At 43.7% G+C, this 13,552-nt stretch overlaps 1 long non-coding RNA gene across 1 annotated transcript; it reads left to right on the top strand.

The window, feature by feature from the left end:
- Positions 1–553: 553 nt before the first annotated feature.
- Positions 554–4,726, top strand: LOC148326223 (uncharacterized). The gene is made up of 3 exons (XR_015846208.1): positions 554–763; positions 2,445–2,543; positions 3,024–4,726. It is a non-coding gene; the product is annotated as an uncharacterized LOC148326223 (long non-coding RNA).
- Positions 4,727–13,552: the final 8,826 nt, after the last annotated feature.

Below are 13,552 nucleotides of genomic sequence, written 5' to 3'. Positions count from 1 at the left end.
AAAAAAAAAAGAGTGACTTGTTTTATTGGTTGCATGTGTTTGGATGTCTTGGACTGAAATGTTGTTGTTTCAGCAAGACTCTCACACATGAAGCTGAGATCGTAAATCAGCAGGAAAGAGAAAGAACATTCCGGCATGCAGCGTGGCAAGCATCCAGTCGCGGTTCAGCGCCCAAGACCTCAGAAGAACTTTTGATTGAACACCTTCACCTCAAACTGAAGGTCGCGAGGAAGGTATAGGAATGTAAGAAGGAAGGAGGGTGAAAAGGAAGGAAGGAAGGATGAAAGGAAGGAAAGGTGGTTAGAGGATTTTGTAGTATGGAAGGAAGAAAGCAGGGTGGGAGGAAGGGGGGAAGAAAAGTTATAAGGAAGGAGGAGTAGAAGAGGGAAGAAAGGAGGGAAGGAAACAAAGAAACGAAAGACGGTAGGTAGTTATAGCATGCAAGAAGGAAAGAGGAAAGGAGGGGGAGGAAGAAGTGAAGCACCCAAGTAAAAAAAAGAAGCAGGGGAGGAGGTATTTGGGAAGGAAGGAAGGAAGGAAAGGAAAGGACGAGGGAAGGTTTTCATGTAGGAAAGAAGGTGAATGAAGGAAGCAAAAGAAGGAAGGAAGGAAGGAAGGAAATGAAGAAGAAACGCTGGTTTAGGAAGGAAGGAATGTAGGAGAGAGCAAGGGGGAAGGAAAGAAGGACACAAGTAAGGAAGGAGGTAATGAAGGAAGGAAGACATTTGGAGTCTGTTGGAAGGAAGCAAAGGAAGGAGCAAAGGTGACGATGCTTGCAAATTGAGCGATATAAGTTTTCTTTCCCACAGGAATGAAAAATGAAAGCTTTCATGTATGTTCATGTCTCGCATTTCTTCTTGTATGTTCTGCACTCCTGCCTGCGCGAAGTTTTTTTGGCCCAGGACGAAAAAGTTACGTAACAACTTTGGCAACATGTCCGCGCTCGCCTTGGCCCAACATGTTTTTTTTTTTTTTTTCATCTCGCTGCTGCTTTTCTTGTTCCGTCCTGCTCGCTCGCTGTTACGTAACCGCTCAAGACTCACTTCATTCCGTTTGCTACTTTTAATTCGCTGCCGCACAATAAAGATGTTGCATGAGATTTGCACAAAAAGTCAGTCGGCGCACCTCCCGACGACTCACTTCTCTGTGCGGCGCTTTGATTTTGGATTTTTTTTCGTTTTCCTGCTTCAAAATGATCTGGCGTGAACACTTTATGAACAAGCGCCGAGGTCATGCATGAATTACATCGACACGGAGCCTAATTTTGTGTGGCGTAAAATCCTCTGAATGTGTTAAGTGTGCTTTGCTTCCTTTTCCACTTGAACGTCCAGTCCAAAAAATGTTTTGATTTAAATTCCCAGCTGAGACAAAAGTATTGGGTCACAAAAAACGTCAGAAAACGTTTTGTCGCACACAAGGCAGTGAGATATCTTATTTCTCCTTTTATTCATTTTTTTTCTTTTGCTGTTAACAAGCGCTTGTATGTCTGTGGCGACAAGAAAGTTGATTTGAGTTGACCTATCCCAATTAGACGAGACCTGCCGTAAATGCGCACATTGCAGCTGGGCTATGATTACTGGCCTCATAAAAGATTTCCCTTTGGACGACAACATGCTTGATTCGGTGGATTTATGCAAATGACGTAAATGAAATAAAATACAGACGACGGCGCAGGCCCGGAGCCAGAAAGTGTCACATTCACTTTTGGCTGTTAGAAAAGAAATTAAAAAAAAAATAAAAAATGAGCAAGATGTTTGAACAGTGACCCAAACGCTCCCGCTTGCTAAATGTCATGCGAGCGCGACCGGCTTCTGGCGTGCAAGTGTGTCCATCTGCGATGTCCACCCACAACGGCGGAAGCCTGCACCTGTGGAGCACAAACGCACCGCGACTGCACGCTTGGGCCAGGAAAAGACAGCATGAAAACTGGCACACGCGAATCAATCAGAATTTAATCACAACTTGGATTTTTTTTTTTCTTTTTTTCGTTTTCTTAATTTCTAGCCCGCAAAATGATGGGGCTACTTCCTGGTCACAAAGCTTTTTCCCCGACAGCGTTACAGGGGATGATGACACGGTAGTAAAGAGGAGCACAAAGCAGGTTTCATCATCGTCGTCTAATGACGAGTCGCCGCCGGTGGCTCGACAGCTCGTCACGTTGATTGACGGCTCTCAGGTCGGGCGCCGGATGGCACATCAGTCAGTCAGTCAGTGGCGGCAAATTGCGTCTTTCAGCGGGAAATCCTGCCTGGAAGCGGCCGTACATGTGGCGCATTGTGGATAAGCTTTAGTACCTTTCACCGGGAATTCGGCTCCGTCACACAAAAGGACGTTCAAGTTGCTTTTTAGAACATATCAAAGAACACAAAGTTAAGATAAGTTCTACTTACTTTTAATTTATTAACTGCGGATTTTATTTCATTATGTCGACTTTTTCATTTCAGGGCATGCACAGCGCTGATGGTTGTTCGTCCATGTGTGCCTTGCGATTGGCTGGCAACCGGTTCAGGGTGCACTCTGCCTACTGCACAAAGACATATAATGTATGTACACGTACGCACACACATGCGTTGCCTGGCAGGTACGGTTTTGCAATCAAAATGTTGCACATTTATTTTTCCCATGGAACGCTTCCAACTTGCATTGTTCGAGTGTTTTTATGGCCAGGGAACGCCCTCCTTCAAGTGAAAAACAAAAGACAAAAAAAAAAAAAAAACAGTGCAGGAGCAGACATGTCGAAACTTTGTGAATATTTGCTTTGGCCAATCAGATGCTTGCTAGCCAGCCCTCGTGGGCATGTTTCACGTTTAAGAAGAAATGGAGGAGATTTCACTCTATGTTGGCACTTGAAGACATTTCCGGAAAGTAAACAAAAATGTAATGTCGTAATCTGATCATAAAAATGCAATTGGATAAAAAAAATAAATAAATAAATCAGAATCGTGTGGGTGTCAGTGTGTATAAAATAAAAACTGGTCATTTGGATGGTGTGTGAAAAAAAAAAGATCACGTTGTCTCCGCAGGCGTGTGGACCGAGCCAGTGCCGACGAGTTAATTCACGCTCACAACGCTGCAGGCCATCCTGATGGTGCGCTCATCACATCTCTGCATTGCGCGCACACACACACGGGATTGTGTGTGTGCTGCTTTCACATGCTGTGCTTTACGAGGTGATAACGTTCTGTTTGATTTTGTTCACCGTATTGACTTTCTCTCAGCGCAGCTACTGTATTGGAGAGCTTGTTTCAGCACGCACCTCATGGGACACTTCATTAGGTACACCAGTGGCTATCATCCTCCTATATGCCAATCAAAACATCTGGATGAAATAATAATGATCACTTGATTGGGTTGGCCGATTTGACGATTCGCTTTGAGACCTGAGCGACAACCTGAATTTGAAACCCAAACTGTGAAAACCACATTTTGAAATTTTCAGCCAGCTCTCAAACTCGCGGTCATGAAATCAAATTGAAATGCTGAAGCCCATAGCGCACTGAGCAAGAAAAGGTTTGCGCTTGTTTGCGCTTTTCTTCATGGTGCATTAAAGGTTGTAACTGGTTGCAAAGACATTCGTAAACAGTTTTCCCCGATGCAACCCTGAACGCACCCTGACAAAAATGCAACATTTTAAACGTTCGCTAACAGTCGCATAGCATGAAACCCTGATCCTATTGTGAAGCCATAAACCAATCTAACCATCAATCAAACAATCTGTCGGCTGTACTACCGTTCATTTATCGATATCAGTTAAGCACCTGTCGCCAAACAAACAAACAAAAAAAGAGGCTCTCAAATTGAGCCTTGAGGAACACCTCTCGTAAACAAAAAAGCAAAATAGAGGACGAATATAGCAGATTTGTTGAAGAATAAAAACTCAATTACTGATCCAATTCCCTACAGGGATCGGTCTGTCTGTCTTTCTTTCTGTCTGCCGGTTGGTTTGTCTGATCACTGATTAAAAGCAGCTTTCCTTTTTAGGAAAATGAAGGACACAGATAAGTGTAAAAAGAATGGCTCGCACATGCTATCAAAATCACAGAAAAATATTTTTTTCACTGATGGACTGAGAAAATAAAAATGAGGCATATCGCTAACCACTATGTCCATTCTCCAGAGGCTCAGCTGCACTGTGTTTGTTTACGGAGCCAATTACATTGCCTTCCCCTTCGCTAATATGTTTGCGGGGGAATTCTGCACACCTCCGGACTGCACTCAATGTTCCGTACCGGGATATGTGAAGACGTGAAGCGTTCAATCTCCGGTGATAATATTAAAAAACATGAGATGAGATCAAAGATTCCCGCATTAAAATTCCCTGCCAAAAGCTTCACGATGGGATTGAGATGCGGCGTGATGCATGATGGGTAAACGCTCAGACTCCTAATAACACCTGAGACATGACGCCTGACTGCGATTTGGAGCAAGAGAGAGAGATGGAGTGTGCCACATTAGCCAGTCTGATGACAAAAATGAACACTTTCATTACTCGGACGCAACCAGTGGAAATGCTCGCAGCACCACAAACGCACAATGCACAATTTCATCTTTTGCACATTCAGCCAAGACATTTTTTAGATTGACTTTGATGAATCTTTCCAAGTTGAATTGATTTGCTGAGCGGCGACTTCTCCGTGCGGCATTGGGATCAATCCCGTGCCCGCCTTTGTTTTCGTATTAACGTGCAAGACTTACGTGAGGAAATGATAAGTATCCAATATCATACACAAGCGGGAAGATCGATAACAAGTATGGCGCTAAAGGCTTGCTTCCAATAATTACTTGTAATTATTTAATGAACATGTATATTTGCATACTTCATTTTCTAGCAAAAAAAATATGCAACATACCAGAAACTTATCGAAGAGAATTGTTTTTATATGAATTTTATTTGAATCCAAATCCATTACAATTGGAATGAATTAATAGATTTTTACTTCAAATGCTTTAAATGTGATATTTGACATTTTCTTTGAAGTTTTACATTTTGACTGAATAATAACAAGGTTTGCTTTTTTTACATTTATTTTTAAGTTAAACTGTTTACATCTTACAAAAATGTCTCATCCTAAATAAATGTTACATTTTTATTGAATATGCCTTACAACATCATTACCGTTTATATAAATACATTTTATTTACATTTAATAAGCTTTACATTTTTACTTAGGGCTGGTTTTTACTTTTAAACATGACATGAATACAATAAATTTTTTTGCATCGCTTTTTAACCGGATGAATCTCAACGGTGCTGCACAGCGTAACTTTTTCCGATCCACTGAACAAAATATTGACCCAATGTCATCATCGCCACGTCAAGTGCCATTTAATCCCATTTCAAGTCGTCATTGTTGTCTGCCCTTGAAAACGCCAAATGAGCAAATGAATACGAAAATGTGAGAATTTAATCTGCAATGACGCAAGTCCCAAAAGAGTTGAGGACAAGTTGCAACACGCACCTCATCTCGGCCATTATCCCGGCAAACAGCGGGGACGTTTCCCCCCGCCGGTCGCCACGGGAACGCAAGCAAGCGGCAATCACCGAGTCACTCTCTCAGCTTTGATGTTTTCCCGGCACTCGACGCTCACGCCTGGCATTTCGCCGCCGTTGCAACATGCGGGAAAGCTCCATGTTACAAACAAGCCGGCCTCGCATTAGCGCAGGTGGGAGCCACTAGCACATTATGTGCAAGTCACAAAAAGTCTCCAGTCTTAACCGGAAAGTTACTGTGGCAAGTCTAGTCGAGTTTAGTCCCGAGTGAATTTCAACAAAGTCAAATCATCACTTGGTCCAACATATAGACTCAAGTCACACTTAAACCACTCTGCACTCGGGATTAGCATGCAGCATCATTGCTAGCTGTAGTTAGTTTGCTGTACTACCACGTTCACGATCGCAATCATTTTTACAGTCAAGTCATAAATTAGTCTCAAGCATGAACTTTCAAACAAGTCCCAAATTGCTGCGGCAAACGCCAAGCTAATTAACGCTCTCTAATGACTCATGCAAGTAAGAGGTGGATCGGCTTAAGAAACAAACTTTCCTAGTCACATTTCTTTTTTTAGTAAGTCACAAATGTGAGAAGCAAATTTCAGTCCTTAATGTTGCACGTTTCAAGTTACTGCGGCAAAAAAACGAGAAAGTGAAGTCACGTTTGGTCGCTGTTACAACCAATATTCGCACGCTAGCCACTTTAGCATGTAGCGTCACGGCTACCTCTACTCAGCTACATTCGTGAGCTGCACTGACACATTCACAAGCACGTGGCTTTTGTTTTGATGGACTGTGCGGTTGTGGTTTCGATGAAACGCATAATCGACGTGAAACCTCGTTCACGACTGACCAGATATCGGCGAACGAAATGGTTACGTTAACTCAGCTAGCTTAACTTTATCGTGAAGGACGATGTTTTTGCAAATCATGCCTGTTGCTCTACCTTTTGCCCGCTTGAATCAGGAGAACATCCCTTTCATCCGCAAGTGAGCATTTTTCAGAGCTTGCCGCTTTTTACGCAACATCACAGAGTGAAGGAACACCTTTTGGACAGGCTGTTTTCTCGCCGAACCATTCTCGCGATGTCATACCCGCTGCTTTTGCTCAACTCCCTCAGCCTGAGCTCACTTTTGAAACATCTGAAGAAACGATTTAGCGGAGAATCAAAGCTGCCGGTGTCACCTGGAATAAGCTGCAAAAATCCCCAAAATGAATTCCACTTCTTCAACTGTCAATTGATCAGCATTTTGGAATGAGCTTTAAAAAAGATGTTTTTTTTTTTGTTTTTTTTATCTGGCAACATCTTTGGACCTTAAGATTTTTTTGTCTGATGTTTTTTATCCAATCCAGATCAGCCCTGATTTGCGATCATGTGTTGGGATCAGGACGAGTCTAATATTGACTTTTGGAAAATAAATCCAGCAAATGTGACCGTCTCTCTCCAAAATTCAGATCATAATCTGGGTAGAAACGGGGCAGATAAAATAAGACTTTTGGACTCATATATTGTTGTTTGTTCTTTTATAAATGAATGAAATAAATAAAATGAAATGAAATGGGCCACCTAAGTGGAAGTCCCCCAGCTCAGCGCATTTAGCGACCACACCGATCGGATTGGTCGCCAGCAGCGGCCGCAGTGACAGTGACGGTGGGCCTTCAATAAGTACAGCGCCTTAATTATTCATGGCGGTTTAATGAAGTGTCAAAACTGACAAAACAGGTTCATAAGAGAAGCTCGGCTAATTTGCTGTTCCCTCAGTCGGGTGACGGGACGCATTTCTCCTGCCGGGCCATTGCCTGGCTCCGGATCGCAATCGTCGGGAAACGGCAAAATCTGAAAATGAAATTGTTTTTGAGCTATTCCATATTTTTGTTCAGGAATATTAATAAGAATAAGCAAGTAATCTATTGTGTTGCTCCAATTTTGCTGAAGCTGAGGGCGAGGGGTTTAAAATAAACTGAAGTTAGGGTGTCAAAGCCAGGGTTAGGGTTTCAAATCTCCAACTGGCATCCAGACAGCATTGCTATCAATCTCCCGCCAGCAAGCGACAAGCTAAACAGCGGGAAAATATTGCCGCCCAATCCGAGGTCCGCCACCCTCCTTCCCTCCTGACGTGTTTATTGAATTATATTTCTCGCGCGCGTCGCCGACAACGGCGGTGACAGCAGCGACCGATCGATGCCCGGCGAGCCGGGCTAACAAGCGGCCCAAGTCGCGGCTGCAACAGCGGCGGCGGCGCGGCCCCACACTCGCGCCTGTCGGCGTCCACTCTATTTACAGCCTGCTTTGTTTTAACATCCATTCAGCATGAGTGGAAATCAATTTTTCATTTGGACTTAATTGTGTGTGCACGCCAACCGGCCGGCCCGGGTGCCCCCCAGAGACCCTCGAGCAACGGTATTTTATAGCTAATTATGCGTCTGCCGCCCTCGGCGACCGCTCTCAGCGAGGCTTGGGGGAACGGCCGCAGCCATCTTGACGCTGGCGGCGATCCGGTGGAGTCGCGTGACGTGACGGGAAAATGAACGGGAACAAGTTGCTTTACAGTGGCCAGGGAAGTGCTTCAAAGACATTATTTGCGCCTTTGAAGACGGCGGAATGCTTTAGGGGTGGTAGGGTTTCAAGAGAAAATAAAGTGTAAAGTAGGGTTTGAACTGGAATAGGGCGTGAATGGGGGGGGGGCTTTAAGCCAGAGGAAGCCGCGTTCAAAAAAGTGTAAAGATTTCATTTTAAGGTTCTTAAGTAAGGTTTCAAGACAAAATTTGGGGTTGAAAGAAGTTTGAGTTAGAATCCAAAGCAACGCTTTTCAAGGTTTCAACAAGCCGGTGTTGATTTCAATTTACAGTTAAGGTTCCGTTCGGTTTGCAAGAGAAAACAGGGTTAAGAAACTCTTGAGTAGGGTTTCAAATTATGAGCTCCAATCCAGAGTTAGGGTTTCATTGTACAGTTCAGGTTAGGCACGTGTCAAAATGGCCGCCCTCGGACATACATCCAAACAAATTATTGGCAAAACATTTTGGACTTGACGTCCCCTTTAATTGTTTAGAAGATATTTTTTGTTCAAAAACGTATTCTCTAAAGTTCTAGTGTGGAAATCTGAAATCTTAAAATGAATTTGTATTGAAATTAAAAGACTTTTTTGCGCGGGTGGGTATTGAATTATTTGTTTACCTAAAATTCCAGAAACATTTCGTGTCAGTGAATTTTACCTCGAAGCGCTGTGTCGTGATCAATGCATTAGAAAACAAAATGCGATTAACAGACAAAAAAATTTGATTTTCCAAATAATGTGGTGGGCCAGATCTAGCCCCTGGGCCTTGAGTTTGACACCGTGATCTACAACACAAGAATGTCTTGAATTACGTAACACGACATCACTAAATTCTAATTCCAATGATGTTGCAAAACGTATTTTGGGCCGTTTTCGAGTTTGGCTTCGTCGAGGACATTTTGTTCTGGCGTCAGACCCGATTTTCCGTCTGTGCGTGTTGTTTCTTGTCCCAATCCGCCAGCTGCATTAGCCGCACCGCAACGCAAGCCCTGCCAGCAAAATCAGTCGTAGTAGAATTTCAGTATCTTTGTGACGTTCACGTTGAGACACGTTGCAATCAAAGTGCCGCTGAGGCGCATTAACGTGCAAACCGCTCAACGCCGGTTGAGTCACGTCAACGTCTTCACGCCCAGTTAGCAGGCGACCAATCATCGGATGAACGAGATGCCCGCGATGCTTCCCGCTGGTCTGAAATTAGATTTTTAAAGTCGCTTTCAGGTGATGGATATGGTGGACTTTGTATTTGTTTGTCAGCAGGATGCTTTGGATGAAAATGGGCCCTTTCTGATGAAAATCTTCGTTTTTCACTCTCGGCTGATTTGGACTGGATTTTTACGGAATGAATGAGATTCTCTCGCAGGTTTTGTTCAAAGTGTGGAGCCAAACAAGGGAAGGAAATTTTCTAGCTTGAGATCAATTTTATAAACACTACATTTGAAACGAGTATTTCCATTTCCCCTCCAGAAGTCACCAAACCATTCTAAGATGATTTTGACTTCTTGACCGAACAAAAAGCTGCTCGGTTACGTCCTGCTGAAGCTCTTTCAAGCCAAACCAACCAACGCAAACGAACGCCACACATGTGTCTCCATTTTCTGATGGAACTCTTCTTCAAGTGGTAGCGTTGATAAAACCAATGCCTGGGCCAAATTTTTGTCCAATTTTCCAGGGGAGCGAATCCTCAAATTTTCTGACTCAGATACACGCGCTTGTCAGAATTTGTGAGTTTTTGAGCATATTGTGACCCCCAACAAGGCAAATTATTCATATGCACGAATAACAGTAATTTCACTTGCTATATATAAAAATCGTGATGATATTAATATGCGAGGCTGAAACATTCCTGTAAATCTCGCGCCCGTCCTCACTTCCTGGACTCAATTTAGTCATTAACGTGGTTCTCATTCGCGATGACGTCTGACTGAGCGGCAGGTCAAAAGCGTCGTTCCCATATTTACAGCCGGCATCGCTGAGTCACCCGGCGAATCCGTCATCCAGCATCCAGGAAAGACTCTCAGCCTGCTTCTCCTCCTTTCCCATCCCCCTCCCCTGCCAGCCGCCAACCGACTGCCACTTCTCAGCCTTTAGTGTAGCAGGAAGCGCTGATGTCACGCCGCTATTGTTTCCAGTAACACGGAGATGTTTGTGAAATTTGACAGTAACGTAAAACCCTGGGAATGACGGCCTGAAGATATTCCGAGCGGTTTGGTTCACTTCCGATTGTTACCATATGGAAATGAAAAAGGGACATATAGTGTATTCATATTATTATAGTGGACATGTTACGAAATGCAGAAAATGACCACGACTCATCCGAACCCTTTGGCTCCTCCCATGGATGGTGAGTCTATGGGAATGGGGACCCATGTTGCCCTTTTGGGCCGATCCCACCAGACGCTCAGCTTTTCGCCCCCAGAGGGAGGCCCCGGTAACCCGCATCCGGGCAAGAGAAAACGTTGTCCATTATTTTTTTCATCATTATCATAGGGGTCTTTTGAGCCGCGCTTGGTCTGGTCATGTTTGCCATGGGTGACGCTGCCAGGGGCAAAAAGCCGCTCACAAGTTAGCTCCTCTGATCATTGGGGCACTCAAAGCCATGTGCCACGGTAAGGTGACGGCTAATATATTTCAAATAAAAACATTAGGATATTCAGCTAACAGAACCTAACCATGTATATGTAGAACAAGCCCCCCCCCAAAAAAAGTCAACAGTAAACTTTATCGTGAAAAAGAATGAAAATTAGAGGGCCGAAAAAATTGCATGCAGGTTTTAGCCCAAAATCTACGCATTTATTTGGCTGTTGGGCAGTGACAAAATTAATATGTGTCGGTAGGGTATGGATGCGATATTGGAAGCGCTACAATACCAATCCATATAATGAGCCAAAATTGAACACATATTTTTGGATTAAAGCTAAAATGTCAAATCAGTTGTTGTTCTCAATGGAAAACATTTAAGAGGCGCCGTAAAAGGCTGACGACGAGCTAAATAAGTATTTTACTTGAAAGCTCCGAATCACGCAGCCGAGTCCCGTAAAATCCGCCGCGCTGGAAATGAACAACGTACATCTTCTTTACACCTAAACACGGTGTACGTATAGACGGCAGCCCGGCGCAATTATGTTTGCACACTTGAGCAATATAACCTTGGTGCGGTTATATGATGTAATGTGCCGCAATAAGTCCACTTTCCAATTAAAGGCCCAATTGGTCTCTGGGCGCTCGCATAAACTAATATGTTTGGAGACCAACGGCCCCTCTGAAAGCAGCGCTACATCCCGCGCTAAAAAAAAAACACTTTTTTTTTTTTATCTTACTACACTTGCACACAGAGAGAGAATATTTCAATAATACAACTTGAAATGAGACGTCTCACTGGGGCCAATTGGTGGTCATTTTTTTTTAATTAGCGCCATTAGCTAAGGCTAGCTGGGATGCGCTGTCGTTAGCGAGGACTAGCGAGGACTTGATGGTGTCATGTAAGGTGGAATAAAGGCTAACAATGTGATGTAGAAAAAATAAGTTGGCAGCAAAGCTGTAATGCGTCATAAAACTGCAAATGTACAAAAGGTCATTTGTAACAAGAATGCAATGTGGAATAAAGTATTTAATGTGTAAAAAAAAAAAAATCATGCAAACTTGTGCAATGCGTCATAAAAATACCTTTTACATTTTTTACTTTTACAACAATGAAAGAAAACCACGTTCCTAATATTTTCTACTTGATCATGAAATCACAACATGTGAAATATTCCAGTGATTGTGTCAAAAGCATTCTTTGAAACGCCAGCGCGATGTCAGCCATGCAGTCAGACGCTCATTTTGGGAATCCTGCACTTAAGTGACTCATCCTATGAAACTTTGATATGATTAACTCGTCCGCCATGATGTCATGCAGTGGCCCGCACAATTTACACACGCGCGGCTTTATAAAAATCATATTTTAGCACACACACACACACATATGCTTAGGCAGAGGGGATGATGTCACACTCTAAATCCACTCCAGGCGAGACGAGTGCGAGGAGGACCAAGCGGCTAAGTGGCTCTGTCAAACTGCAGCGGGGAGCCACGGCGGCGCTAGCGCACTCGCTAGAACAACATCCCGCCTTCAATACGTTATCAAGTGGCGCTAACGCAAAAGCGCACTCCACGGGAGCGCGTTAGCAAAGGGGACGCAACTCAATCAGTTGACGTCTAATTGGCGAAGTGGATGAAAAAGTGGAACGTCGTCAGAAATTTTGTCAAGTGGGGACGTAAAGGAATGTCACGTAAAAAAATATTTGATGTGGAATTTACGCGGACATTCGGATGTGAAAATGATGTGGAATAAAGGATGCGTTTAAATCATAAAATTTGCACTCTATAATATTGTAGAAGGGCAGCAATAACAATGAAATCAAAATGTATTTTTTTTTTTTGCCTAAATTCCATGGACATGGTTCTGCTCCTGAATTCCCTTCTGGAGTTCGACAAATCTTTCTTTTTGTGTGTGCGGTCAGCTGCAGGCTTCGCAGACACCATCTTGTGACTTTCCACAGTCGTCCCATTCAACAGGACACGCGCGCACAAAGTGAGCTTTTTATGTCCGCGCGTATCACTACTTTTATCCAATGTTGTGCTCTCTCACTGCCTCCTTTAAATGTCCCACACAAGAGCGTCAAAAGTAAAAGATGAGGGCAGGAAGTGGAATGTTTTGGCTCGTAGTGGAAAGAAATGTCTCCGCTTTGTCAATGTTCTGATTGTCGGCGCTCACAACAGAGTTGGAGAGATTCGGGGGTGGGCTGGCCTGTGGGGGTCTTCACATTTGTTCGCTCTTTCTTTCTTTTTTTTTTCTGAAGCTCTTTCTTTATCTCTTCTTGTCCCATCAAGTCATCCAGCATCAAGTCAAGAATGCTTTCATTCAGCACCACCAAGAAGCTCCTGGCTGCTCTGACAGAGTGCACGGGTGGACGGACGTGCTTCAGGACACAAGAATGCGGTATCAAGTCGTTCAGCAACTGAGGAACAAAAGGAGGAAATGTGCAACAAGGGATGCTATGTGGACAAAATAACGAGGAAAGAATGATGTACTGATGTGGGATCGAGGATGCAATGTGAAATAAAAGATGCAATGTTGCGCAATCAATAGGATGCAATGCACAGCACCCAAAAGGATGCAACGTGGAATAAGGCATCTCAAATGGACAAAAAAAAAAGGAGAAAATTGTGAAATATCGAATAGAAGATCAAATACAAAAGGTGGCAAGAAAAAGCTTTAACGATGGAATAAAAGCTATGGACAAGTTTGGAGCCGAGTGCGCAGTGATGCGGCGACTCAGTGGTTGAAAAGCGTCTGGAGGGTCTCGGTTCGACTCAGTTCCTTGCGTGCGTCCTCAAACGACACACTGCACTCGAGATGTTTCGCTCGCCTTGCCCACATAAAGAACTTTTCATTCCTCTTCTTCTGTCTGGTGATGTGCCGCTGCTGTGTGGTGTTGGGAGGAGGGGGAGCGGGAGGGGGCGG

Source organism: Idiotropiscis lumnitzeri, chromosome 12 (genome assembly GCF_059441095.1).
Source record: "Idiotropiscis lumnitzeri isolate Australia: NSW breed Sydney's pygmy pipehorse chromosome 12, RoL_Ilum_1.0, whole genome shotgun sequence".
Taxonomy (NCBI): Eukaryota; Metazoa; Chordata; class Actinopteri; order Syngnathiformes; family Syngnathidae; genus Idiotropiscis; species Idiotropiscis lumnitzeri.
The sequence above is the reverse complement of the archived record's forward strand: the minus strand, read 5'-3'. Positions and strand labels throughout refer to the sequence as shown.